The following is a 10,000-nucleotide window of genomic DNA, read 5'->3' on the forward strand; positions in this document are numbered from 1 at the left end:
GTTTGTGTGTGTGCCTGTTTTGGCTTTGGTACTTTGCTGAGTAAGTAACAGTAGATAAAAGTGTGGGGAGGGACAATTTCTATGCCACTTTATACGGAATTGGTGTCTCTGTGTGTCTGCTTCCCCCGTGTGTGTATTATTGTGCAGTGCGTGCTGAGAGAGAGAGAGAGAGAGAGAGAGAGAGAGAGAGAAGAGACAGCTGTGTGTGTAGCGGCGTTCCGGCAGTGGCAATATTTTACCTTTATTGGATCTGTTATCTTATTTACCAGCGCCGCCAATAGTAACGCGGGAAACAGGTGTGGGATGGGCCGCCTCTATGGGCCTTTACCGCTACATCGCCCTAACCTCGTGTTATTTACCCGGGCCGCCGATGGGTTAGCGCCGGACAGGTGGGGAAGCGCTGTCCACCCGCCCGCTCCCCACCGTGTTTATGCCCTCTACCTGGACACACCGAGTAATTGTAACGGGAGGTGAAGGTGTAGAGAGAAGCTTTTCTTTATTCACTTTATACACATTTAGTTTCCCTGTGTATTTTTTTCCGTGAGTCTGTTTTGTCTACAGTGGAATACTTAAATTCATGATTCCACATACCTGGGGAGAAAGTAATTGTAGCGGGAGGGAAAGGTGTGGAAAGGAGCACTTATATATCCACCTCATACACATTTAGTTTTTCTGTGTGTCTTTTGTTTGTCTTTGTTTGTTTTGTGTGTGTCTGTTCTACCGGTACATTTCAATTTGTAGAAAGTAATTGTAACGGGAGGGAAGGTGTGGAGAGGATTTCTATATTTCTACATTTCTATATTCACTTTATACTTGGTTATTGTTTCTGTGTGTCTGTTTTGTCTGTCTGTGTGTGTGTTTGTGTATGTGCCTGTTTTAGCTTTGGTACTTTGCTGAGTAGAGAGTAACAGTAGATAAAAGTGTGGAGGGACAATTTCTATGTTCACTTTATACGGAATTGGTGTCTCTGTGTGTCTGCTTCCCCCGTGTGTCTCTGTGTGTGCAATGCGATAACTCACTCCATGTTGATAGCCTTTACGTGGACAGAAAGTAATTGTAACGGAAGGTAAAAATGTGGAGAGGATCATTTTTATATTCACTCTATACGGGTGAGTATTTTCGTGTATCTTTTGTTTCTCTGTCTTTGTGTGTTTGTCTGTTTGCTCTTTGTGTGTGTGTGTTTAACTGTTTACCTGTTTTCCTATCATTCATCATTCTCGCTCTTCCCTCACTCCTTCTCCCTTTCCTTCACCTGCTCTTCCTCCCTCTTACGTCCTCTCCTTTGCTTCTTCCTTACCTTTCCATGTCTCCCTTTCAGTAGTTTTTCCTCCCTATATTTCATCCTGTGTAGAAGGTAATTGTAATGGAAGGTAAATATTTGGAGAGCATCATTTTTGTAGTCACCTTATTTAAAGTTAGTTTTTATGTGTGTTTGTTCTGCCTGTGTGTGTGTGTGTGTGAATGTGTGTTCAATACGATAACTTACTCCATGTTGATTGCACTAACCTGTGAAGAAAGTAATTGTAACAGAAGGTAAAGGTGTGGAGAGGAACACTTATATATTCACATTATACAGTTAGTTTATCTGTGTCCATTTTGTCTGTGCGTGTGATCTGTGTACAGTGGAAAATCTCCATGCTGATTGCACTGACCTGTGAAGAAAGTAATTGTAACAGAGCTTAAGGTGTGGAGAGGAGCATTCATATATTCACTTATACTATTAGGTTATCTGTGTCTGTTTTGTCTGTGTGTGTGATCTGTGCACAGTGGGAAAACTCACTACATGTTGATTGCACTGACCTGTGGAGAGAGTGATTGTAACGGAAAGCAAATGTGTGGAGAGGAACACTTATATATTCACATTATACAGTCAGTTCACCTGTGTCCGTTTTGTCTGTGCGTGTGATCTGTGTACAGTGGGATGACTCACTCCATGTTGAATTCACTGACCTGTGGAGAGAGTGAGTGTAACGGAAGGCAAATATGTGGAGTGGATGATTTCTTTATTTAGTTTATGCGGAGTTAGTTTTTTCCCGGTCCGTTTTATCTCTTTGTATAGTAAAAAAAACTCCCTCCATGTTAATTACTTCTACTTGGATGGAGAGTAATTATGACGGAAGGCAAAGGTGGGAAGTGGATGATTTTTATATTTAGTTTATGCGGAGTTAGTTTTTTTTATCCCGTTTTGTCTCTTTGAATACAAGGAAAACTCCCTCCATGTTGATTACTTTTACCTGGATAGAAAGTAATTGTGACGGAAGGCAAAGGTGGGAAGTGGATGATTTTTATATTTAGTTTATGCGGGGTTAGTTTTTTTCCCGTTTTGTCTCTTTGTATAGAAGGAAAACTCCCTCCATGTTGATTACTTTTATCTGGATAGAAATTAATTGTGACGGAAGGCAAAGGTGTGCAGTGGATGATTTCTATATTTAGTTTATGCGGAGTTGGGGGGGTTCCGTGTCCATTTTGTCTCTTTGTGTAGTAGGAAAACTGCCTCCATATTGATTACTTTTACCGAAAGTGACCTCTCTTTCGGCCACCTCTTTGATTTTTTTTATATTTTTTTTAGGTGCAGTGAGTAGCGGGCTTTTTTTATTATTATTTCCTTTTTTTGTGGCCTTGAGCTGTCTCCTTTGTTGTAAAAAAAATAGAATAATTGTGACGCAAGGCAAAGACGGGCAGTGGATGATTTTTAACACACATATACAGGTAAAGATAAAATAGGGGACATGTTATATAGGTAATAATAATAATAATAATAAACGGTTTATTAAGTGATTGCAGCTGTAAAGCTGAAAATATACATGTTAAAAATACAATATTGAAATAAAATAGAAAAAAAAAGTACAATGTGAAAGGGGTATAGGGGGTCTGGGGTGGTGGGGGGAAGGTGAGGTGGTGGAATGCAGTGCGTTAGTGCTGAAGGAGGCGGTGTGGTATTCCGGGTGACGGGTCAGGTGTTTAAGCCCCAGGTCAACCCCAGGTCAAAAAAGGGTCAGGTCGCAGTTGATGGCAGGGGTGCAGGTAGAAGCGGTGTCGGCCGTCACTCAGCTTAGTGATGACCTGCTAATCTCTCCAGCCGGTGAGACAAGATAGGAAGAGGTGGACCGAGAAGCGGTAGGCGTGGGAACATCAAAACGTCTGCACTGCCACATGCCACTTGCCCTTGCCACTTGCCCCAACCATGACTCCACCTGAGTGACGGGCCTCAACACTGCACTGCACCTAAACCGAATTCTCCCAGCAGCATGATGGTCGGGCTGGTGTACCTGGGGCACCTGGGGGCCGGCGTCGGCTGGATGGTAAGGCGGCGTCGACGTCACACTGGCCATTACTACTCTTCATTGTCTTCACGGCACCACAAACGCACTGCACTCACTTTCTCTCACCATGATTCAGCTTGATCTCACAAAAGTTTCTTACAGTGTTGGGTTATTGATGAAAAGGGAGAGGGGGATGGAGGGGAAGGGGAGAGGCCAACAGGCTGGCCCCAGGCTGCTCCTTACGGAGCGCCGTGACCCATGTCTGACCTCGGTCAGGTCTGGGCCACAAGCGGCGGCGGTGCTCATCTCCGTCCTGTTGACCTTATACACACCCGAATAAATAAATAAATAAATAAATAAATGATTGAATGGATACCTGCATTTCCACCACCCGAAACATTTCCTTCCCGTCATTTTGTATGATTCCGCCCGGCGTTATTTTCCGTTAATTTTCCTCTATTTGTGTTATTGCGTTCGTTATGGCGGACGAGTTTGTTTGGTTCGTTGTACGCGGTGTTGTGTTGCAATATTGCCTTCGTTAAATATTTTATCTTCCGGTTCGTTATAGCGGGCGATGGGCTGGCTGGCTGGCTGGCTGGCTATTTGGGTCCCATCGCGCATGGGTCTGTGTTCATCTCCCGCCTCTCTCTTCGCACCGCTCCTCTCTGCCTCCTCCGACCTCCTTTTTTATTCTATTTATTGGTCCCTCTTCGTCCATCCCTTGCTTCAGCCTCCTTCCTTATGCATTGTTCCCATCTCCTCCTCCTCCTCCTCCTCCTCCTCCTCCTCCTCCTCCTCCTCCTCCTCCTACATTTCTACTACTTCGTGCTCCTCCTCCTACTCTTCCTCCTTATCTATTACTTCTTCCTTTTCTTCTTTCCTCCTCCTCCTCCTCCTCCTCCTCCTCCTCCTCCTCCATCTCTACTACTTCGTGCTCCTCCTCCTACTCATCCTCCTTATCTATTACTTCTTCCTTTTCTTCTTTCCTCCTCCTCCTCCTCCTCCTCCTTCTCCTCCTCCTCCATATCCTCCTCCTCCTCCATATCCTCCTCCTCCTCCTCTTCTTCCTGGCCCTTCTGCTCCTCTTCCTTCATCTCTCCTTCCCTTTCCTTTTCATTTCCTCCACGTCCACGCCCTCCCCCGACTCTTCCTCCTCCTCCTCCTCCTCCTCCTCCTCCTCCTTTCTGGACCGAAAAAGAAGGTAAAAAGTCCGTGAGTTGAGTTCCCTCCTGAGTCCCTTCCTAACCCCCCCCCTCCCCCATTTATTCCTTCTTGCCTTTTATTCCTTTTCTTTTCTTCCTTTTATTCCTTTTCTTCTATTCCCCTTCTTCATTTATTTTCTTTCCTTTTCTTTCTTTACTCTTTCCTTTTTTTCCTCTACTTCTATTCACATTTTTTTTTAATTTTCTTTCCTCTTCTTTATTTATTTTCTCTTCCTTTCTTCTTTTACTTTCTTTCATTTCTTATTTATCTTTCCTTTAGTTTCTTTCATTTTCTTCTCGTCTTTGTTTTTCTTCCTTTATTTATTCCTACTTTTGTATCTCCTTCCTTTATTCGTGTTGGCTTTTCTTTTCTGTAATTCTTTTTTTTTGTTTATCTTTTTCTCCTCCTCCTTTGTATTTCTTTCTCTATTCATCCTTTTCTTTCTTCCCCTTATCATCTTCCTCTCATTCCTCCATTCTCTCCTTCTATATCTCTTTATTTACTCACCCACCTATCTATCTTTTTTTATGTTTCTTCTTTTCTTTTCTTTACCTCCTTTCTTCCTCCCCTTCTTCCGTCTTTCCTGCCTTCTTTCCTTCCTTTCTTTCTCCTTCCTTTATTATGCTCTTCTGTCCACCATTCTCTCCTTTCTTCTCCTTCTCTATTTCTCTTCTTTTTTCTTCTTTCACCTCTGATTCTATTCTTCCTATTCACCGTATTTCACCCTCACATTCATCCTTCTTCTTCTCCCTCCCTTATTTTTCCCTCCCTTTTCCATTCCTATCATTCATCATTCTTTCTCTTTCCCTCTCCTTCACCTGCTCTTCCTCCCTCCTACGTCCTCTCCTTTGCTTCTTTCCTACCTTTCCATATTTCCCCTTCATTAGTTTTCCCTCCTTATAATTAATCCTTCTTTTTTTCCTTTCCCTCATTTCTTCCTTCTCTTTCTCCACCTCTTTCCCCTGCTTTTCCTTCCTCCCATTTTCTCTTCTCTGCTTCTTTTTTTTTCTCTCTCTCTCTCTCTCTCTCTCTCTCTCTCTCTCTCTCTCTCTCTCTCTCTCTCTCTCTCTCTCTCTCTCTCTCTCTCTCTCTCTCTCTCTCTCTCTCTGTTTCACCTCCTCTTCCTCCCTCCCATGTTCTCTCCTTTTCTTCCTCCTTACCTTTCCATCGTTTCCTCCCTTTCTCCTTTCCTCTTTTTTCCTATCTTCCTCCTCCTTACTTTTTCTTCCCTTCCCTCATTTATTTCCTCACCCTCTCCCTCTCTTTCACCTGCTCTTTCTCTCACCCACATTCTCCTTTTTTCTACTTCCTTCCTTTCTTTCTTCCTTCTCCCTCTTCCTATTTTTCATCATTCCTTCTCTCTTCCCTTGATTCTTCCCTCCCTCTTCCTTGCCAATCATTCATTCTGCTTGCTTACCTTTTCTCTCTCACTCCCTTTCTTCCTTCCCTCTTTCTCCCTCCTCCCTTACTTCTTCTTCCTCCTTCCTCCCTCCCTTCCTCCTCCTTTCCTCCCTGTAATAAGCTCAGCCATTGAACCCGTATGGCGGCTGCTCAGTACTTAGATCAGAGGTAATAGTCGTGGAGGAAGGGGGGGAGGAAGAGGGGGAGGAGGAAGGGGAGGGGAAGGGGAGAGGTCGGACTATCATGCAAAAAGTTCATAATGGTTGCCCTCAGATAGTGGGGGGTGGGGGGTCGAAGGGGGGAGAGGGAGGGGGGGCGTGCTGGGGTTAATGACAAGTAAGTGTATGTGGGGGGGCGGGGGGGGGGAGGACGAAAGGGAGGGAATTAATGGCGGGGAGGGGAGAGATCATCAGCGCAGGGGGGTGAGGGGAGAGGAGAAAGGTTAAAGAGGGGGAGGAGGAGTGGTGATGGTGGTGTTAAAGGTTGTGAAAAGGCTATTAAAACGGTGGTATGTAGTAGTAGTAGTAGTAGTAATAGTAGTTGTAGTTGTAGTAGTAGTAGTAGTAGTAGTAGTAGTTGTTGAAGTAGTAGTTGTAGTAGTCGTAGTAGTAGTAGTAGTAGTTGTAGTTGTAGTAGTAGTAGTTGTAGTAGTAGTAGTAGTAGTAGTAGTAGTAGTAGTAGCAAATGTAGGGCAAGGAGTAATAAAAAGCAAGGAGAAAGACGAGAAAGACTGGAAGGCGAAAAAGGAGGAGGAGGAAGGAAATTAGGAGTGGAAGAAAATTAAGGAGCATAAGTAGTAGTAATAGTGGTAGTAGTAGTAGAAGTAGTAGTAGGAGGAGAAGGAGAAGTTAGGAATAATGAACAAACAGGGGCGTCAACGGTAGATCATAAAGTAAAAAGTGTGTGATGAATTATAAAGTAAAAAGTGTGAGAAGTGAGAGACGAGTTTGAAGGGATAAGGCGAGGAAGGGCCGCTGGAAGGGGAGACGGTCACCTGTGAGGATTAATTAAGGTGTTAGGAAGAATATTTAATGGAAAGGTGAGGGTTAAGGGACCTTATGTAATGGAGGGTGAAATAGGAAGGGGAAGGAGAAGAAAGAAATTAATACTCATAAAAGGGCGCTGAAACACAAACAGAAACATTGTAGTGGAAGGGAAGGAAAGAAGAGAGGGGGAAATTGAAAGAGGAAAAAGGAAAGGGGTGGAAAAAGTCTTGTGTATTGAAATGATGAGGAAATGAGTTGAGGATGACAAAAAAGTAAGTCATGGTAATAGGAAAGGTAATCAAGAGTTAGAAGATGTAAAAGATGAAACATTCTAGAGGAAGGTAATATTAGAGAGGGAAAGGAAAGAAGAGCGAGGGGGAAATTGAAGAAGGGAAAAGGTGAAAAGGATCTCGTGTGATGAAAGATAAATGAGGAAAGAGTAAAGGATGACAAAAAAAGTAAGTTAAGGTAAAAGGAAAAGGCAATCAGGAGTTTGGAAAGGTAAAAGATGATGAAAAAAAGAAACGGGTGAAAAGGATCTTGTTTGATGCAAGATAAATGAGGAAAGAGTTAAGCACCGAAATAGTTAATCAAGGTAATCAGAAGAGGCAATCAGGTGTTAGAAAAGGTAAAAAAAAATAAAAAATGATGAAAAACAACCTCACGTGATCCTAAACAATAAAGAGGCGAGAAGGAAGCAAAATACCTCGAAAATAAAAATGAAAAAAATAAAAATGAAAACGTAAGAATGACCAAACTCATTTTCGTAGCGAGGGAAAGGAAGGTGAGAAGAACGAGGCGAGGTAAAGAGGGGAGAAACAGCAAGACAGGAAGAGGGTTAAGAGGACCTGAAGTGCTCGAGGGTGAGGAAAGGGAGAAGGGAGCTGAGGAAGTATTGAGGAGCAGAACGTATGATGGTGCTAAGAGCTAGGTTAGGTCTGGCGGAGGGCAGGAAGGAGCGAGAGGAAAGGAAAGGAAGAGGGTGTCAGCCGCTCCTGTTGTGTGTTCAGTGAGAAGGATGAGGAAAGGAAGGAAGGAAGAGTGGGAAGGGGAAGGATAACGTGAAGAAGAAAGAAGAGAAATAAGAGAAAAGATGTTAACTACGTTTGTTATATGTTCAATATAAAAAAGGATGAGAGAAGAAAGGAAGAGGGGTTAGGGGAAAGATAAAGGGAAGGAGGAAGAGCTGTCAAGTATGTTTGTTGTATGTTAAATAAGAAGGGTGAGGCAAGGAAAGAAGAAAGAGAGGAAGAGTTGCACGGGAAATAATAAAATAAAGAAGAAATAAGGGGAATAAGAAATAAGGTGTCAAGTACGATTATTTAATGTTGAAAAGGGAGAGAAATGAAGGAAGAATGGAAGAAGGGAAAGAGGGAAGGATGGAAGAGCAGATAAGTGAAAAAATGTAAAAAAAAATGGGAGAAGATAAAGGAAGGTAACCGAGGGAAGTGAAGAATGAAAAGGAAGAGGAAGGAAGGGAAAGGAGGGAAGGAAGCGTAGATAAGAGAAGGAAATGGAAGGAGGGGAGAAAGAGGAAAAGTGTGTCGGCTCTTAATATTATCTGCAGGAAAGAAAAACTAGATGAAAATAATTAGCAAGCGCAGGAAAGGGAAGGAAAAAGACCGGGCAGAAGAGGAAAAGGATCGAAAATACTGAAAGGAAAACTAGAGGAAAAGGAAGAGGGGAGGCAAGGAAAGGAAGTGTATGGAAGAAGAGAAAATGTAAAGAAAAAGAAGATGCGAGATGAGAAAGGGTGGGAAAGGTTGGATATTAAAGGGAGGGGAAAGGAAGGGAAGGGAACGGGGTGAGAGGGGAGAGGGGGAAGGGTTGAAAAAAAGGGTTAAGGTTGCTGGATAAGGTAAATATGGGGAAGCTGAATGTTGTTGGTGTCGTTGCTGTTATTGTTGTTGTTGTTGAGCGAGATACAGCTGTGATTGGCGCACCCTTTTTTATTTGTTTGTTTGTGTTCCTTTTTTTGTTGTTGTTTGTATTGTGTGGTTAGGAAAGGGGGAAGCTAATGTCTATGTATGTCTGTTTGTTGCTGTTGTTGTTGTTGTTCTTGATGCAAATTTGACGTGGTGGTGGTGGTGGTGGTTAAGGTGGTTGTGGTATTGATGGTGGTGAGTGTATTGTTTTAGTTAATGAGTAGTGGTGGATAGGTGGTCCCGTGTGTGTGTGTGTGTGTGTGTGTGTGTGTGTGTGTGTGTGTGCAGGCAGTTTCTATTTCATTTCTCCGTCAGTTGTGTATTTAGTTTTCTCATTTTTATTCCTTCCTCTTTTATATATTATTTCATCTATGAATCTTTATATTCCACATTATCTGTTCCAATAAACGTCGCTTTGAACGTTAATCCAACTCTTTCCTCTTCTTTCTCTTCCTCTGTTCTTCATTATTTTCCTTCCTCCCTCCTTTATCCTTCTCTCTACATGCTTCCCTGCATTTACATATTAATTTGTCTATTTAAGCGTTCATTAATGTCACTTCTTTTATATGCGTAGATAATAATGTATCTTTAATCTTTCACTCTCTAATTATGTATATGCGTTGAGTGTGGTGCGGAGGGAAAACTCGGTTATATAGATGTCTTTATTGTGTATATGCTTGTCAGTCATTTATTGTAATCAAAACAGCAAGGAATTAATCATTCTTGCCTATTTTAATACAAAAGATCATCCATATTGTCTTACATATATATAGTAATCTGTATTATATTTGTTTCATTTCACTTATTCATGCATTCTTTGCCGTAGCATTGCATAAATTCATCTATTCATCTATACAAACAGAAGTGTCAAATATTTATATAAGAACATAAGAAAGTAAGGAGTCTGCAAGAGGCCGGGTGACCTATACAAGGCAGCTCCTGTATGCCTTACCCCACCTACCTCACTATCCATGAATTTATCCAACCTCTTCTTGAATGTATCTATGGTATTGGCACCCACAACATGACTGCCAAATCTGTTCCACTCATCCACCATTTTACGGGTAAACAAATTCTTGCCTATGTCTTTGTTGAATCTGAATTTATCCAATTTAAAACCATTGCTACGTGTCCTACCTGGCTCTTTCACAACCAAAACTGTTAACATCCCCTATACTGAAGCCTTTCATCCATTCATAAACCTCGATCAGGTCTCCTCTCA

The sequence above is a fragment of the Eriocheir sinensis genome, chromosome 11 (genome assembly GCF_024679095.1).
Source record: "Eriocheir sinensis breed Jianghai 21 chromosome 11, ASM2467909v1, whole genome shotgun sequence".
Taxonomy (NCBI): Eukaryota; Metazoa; Arthropoda; class Malacostraca; order Decapoda; family Varunidae; genus Eriocheir; species Eriocheir sinensis.